We start from the raw sequence: 3,769 nt of genomic DNA on the forward strand, positions 1-3,769 counted from the left end.
CAGGTGCTCCGGTTTCCTCCCATGGTTCAAAGATGTGCGGGATAGGTGGATTGGCTATGCTACATTTCCCAAAGAGTATGGTGGGAAATATAGGGTTATGGGGAAAGGTTGGAGGTATTTTCAATTTTATCCGTTTCTTTTGCAACTTCAGTTTCACCTGACAACTTCACTCAACTGGGCAGAACACACTAGACTCTGATAATAGTGCGCAATGGATCCTTCCTCCAAATCCACAACAAAAATCAGATCAGACACCATAGCTTTCATTCCTGGGAGATCACTGCTGTGCTTTCTGTGTTGATACCCTTTCAGAAACAATTGAAATGCTCCATAACAGACACAAACATCTGTATTCAACAAATGACCCCCAAAATGCAGATAGGACACTGTTACTTTCAACCAGCTTTACTTGCCAGCAACTTCCCTTCATACTGACAACAGTGAAGACAGTTACCTAAGCAAATGGTGGCAGAATTTCTTCTAAGGTTATTGTAGGGGAGTGAAAGTTTTGCTGAGATCCTCTGTATCTATGTATACTTTCAGTTTTCCAGGTATTTGGACTGTTCCCGTGCTGCTAATTTAGTCTGTAGGAGTTGCCACTTCCTTGATTATTCATTTCTTTCCTAGATTTTCTGTCTGGTCTTTCAGGCCGGCCTTGAGGCGAACTGTAACTGTCCTTTCAGATACTGAATTAATCTCTCTCATACTCATCTACACTGAGGTGATATTCACCAGGAAGGTATCTTAATATCTGTCAAAACGTCTCTGTTATCTTTTAGGGACTATTCATCAGTCAATGGCTTAGTGACCTGCTACAAATCTCTTCTGATGTGTAGGATTATAGGTCCAAGTTTTAGACTTGGTTCAGCTGGGATAAATAGATTTTGTGTAATATCTATGAGCTGGAAATACAGATTTTTGCTCTTCCCATTGTATTGTGCTGTCAGGTTTATTTGTTCTCTTAGAACATAGAACATAGAAGGATACAGCGCAGTACAGGCCCTTCGGCCCTCGATGTTGCGCCGACCGAATCCTACCTAACCTATACTAGCCCAATAACTTCCAAATGCCTATCCAATGCCCGCTTAAATGACCATAAAGAAGGAGAGTTCACCACTGATAAGGGCAGGGCATTCCATGAACTCACAACCCGCTGTGTGAAGAATCTACCCCTAACATCTGTCCTATACCTACCACCCCTTAATTTAAAGCTATGTCCCCTAGTAACACCTGACTCCATTAGCGGTAAAAGGTTCTTAGTATCTACCCTATCTAAACCCCTAATCATCTTATACACTTCTATCAGATCTCCCCTAAACCTTCTCTTCTCCAATGAGAACAGCCCCAAGTGCCTCAGCCTTTCCTCATAAGATTTTCCTACCATTCCAGGCAACATCCTGGTAAACCTCCTCTGCACTCGTTCTAAAGCTTCCACATCCTTCCTATAGTATGGCGACCAAAACTGCACACAATACTCCAGATGAGGCCTCACCAGAGTCTTATACAACTGCAACATGACCTCAGGACTCCGGAACTCAATTCCTCTGCCAATAAAGCCCAGTACACCATATGCCTTCCTCACAGCACTATTTACCTGGGTGGCAACTTTCAGAGATCTGTGTACATGGACACCAAGATCCCTCTGCTCATCCACACTACCAAGTAGCCTACCATTAGCCCAGTAATCCATCATCTTGTTATTCCTACCAAAGTGAACGACTTCGCACTTAGCTACATTGAATTCCATTTGCCACATTTCCGCCCAGCTCTGCAACTTATCTATATCCCGCTGTAACCTATCACTTCCTTCCTCACTATCCACAACTCCACCGACTTTTGTGTCATCCGCAAACTTGCTTACCCAGCTTTCAAGTCCTTCCTCTAGATCATTTATAAAGATAACAAAAAGCAATGGTCCCAAAACAGATCCTTGTGGTACACCGCTAGTAACTGCGCTCCAAGATGAACATAATCCATCAACTACTACCCTCTGTCTCCTTCCAGCCAGCCAATTCCTAATCCAAACCTCTAATGTATCCTCAATGCCATACCTCCGAAGTTTTAGCATTAGCCTACCATGGGGAACCTTATCGAACGCCTTACTAAAATCCATATACACAACATTTACTGCTTTACCCTCGTCCACTTCCTTAGTCACCTTCTCAAAGAACTCAATAAGGTTTGTGAGGCACGACCTGCCCTTCACAAAACCATGCTGGCTATCCCTGATCACGTTATTCCTACCCAGATGTTCATAAATCTTATCCCTTACCATTCTCTCTAAGACTTTGCCCACCACTGAAGTCAGACTCACTGGCCTATAGTTACTAGGGCTATCCCTACTCCCTTTCTTGAACAATGGGACCACATTCGCTATCCTCCAGTCCTCTGGTACTATTCCCGTTGACAATAGTCTCTTGGGGTGGCTATTTTTGTAACTAAATAAGCTAAATTTTCAGGTATCCATATCACTATCAGATAGATGTAAGAATGCATCACAGACTGATCAATATTCTTCCTATTCCACAAACTCTGATGTTGAACAGATAATCTAAGTCATAGTAATTGCAAGCTCAAATTAAGTCTTCAAGGCCTTAAAATGGTCTCCAATCTGTTTTTATGTTTCTTAGTGAGATCTAGTATGCAAAATTGCTTGTAGCAATCTTTCTCCAAAGTAGATAACAGAAGTTGCTACTTTTTTTTTCTGTTCTGGCTTCTTATTCAATTCCAGAGTTACTTTACACTTTTATGACTGAGACTGGAAAAAAAATCTATCTGTGTCTCATTTTCTTATTCATTTTTACAGCATGAGAAAGCAGAGAATTTACAGCCATTCTCACTTCCCCTGTTACAGACTGATGTTATTTTTCTTCCTTGCTGCTTTTTACAATAGCTGGCTTTCATGACTACTCAGAAAATCCACACTTTCAGCTAGAAATATCTGGCATTATGTTTCATCAAATGAGTTTTAATAGCTACTCATATTAAACTGAAAGCAAATTATAGTTCAGGTCACATAATGACATTAAGTCATAAGCAAATGATGTGCAAAATGTATTTCTCCAAACCTCCTCAGGAGCAAAGCTGGTAATGATAATTGTTTTGACTGGATTAGATTAGATTACTTACAGTGTGGAAACAGGCCCTTCGGCCCAACAAGTCCACACCGACCCGCTGAAGCGCAACCCACCCATACCCCTACATATTACCCTTTACCTAACGCTACGGACAATTTAGCTTGGCCAATTCACCTGACCCGCACATCTTTGGACTGTGGGAGGAAACCGGAGCACCCGGAGGAAACCCACGCAGACACGGGGAGAACGTGCAAACTCCACACAGTCAGTCGCCTGAGTCGGGAATTGAACCCGGGTCTCAGGCGCTGTGAGGCAGCAGTGCTAACCACTGTGCCACCGTGCCGCCCACAAAGCGGCACGGACTAATGTCTTGGAAAAGATGAAGATCATATTTTCTATGCGAAAGCAGAATACAACAAATATCAGAGATTTGAAATAAAATCAAAGTCCCAAAGAAACTCAACAGGCCTGATAACATCTGTGGAGAGAGAAAAATAGTATTAACATTTCATGTCTGATAATAACTTTGGAATTAAAAAGAGCTGCAAAACATTTTTAAGCTGTTAGAAAAGGTGGAGAGAAGAGATGTTAGAAAAAATGTTGAGGGTGTGCAGAGTGAAGGAAACTGTTACTGATAGTAAAGGACAGCATGGTGGCTCAGTGGTTAGCACTACAGCCTCACAGTGTTAGGG

The sequence above is a fragment of the Hemiscyllium ocellatum genome, chromosome 3 (assembly GCF_020745735.1).
Source record: "Hemiscyllium ocellatum isolate sHemOce1 chromosome 3, sHemOce1.pat.X.cur, whole genome shotgun sequence".
In the NCBI taxonomy this organism is placed as follows: domain Eukaryota; kingdom Metazoa; phylum Chordata; class Chondrichthyes; order Orectolobiformes; family Hemiscylliidae; genus Hemiscyllium; species Hemiscyllium ocellatum.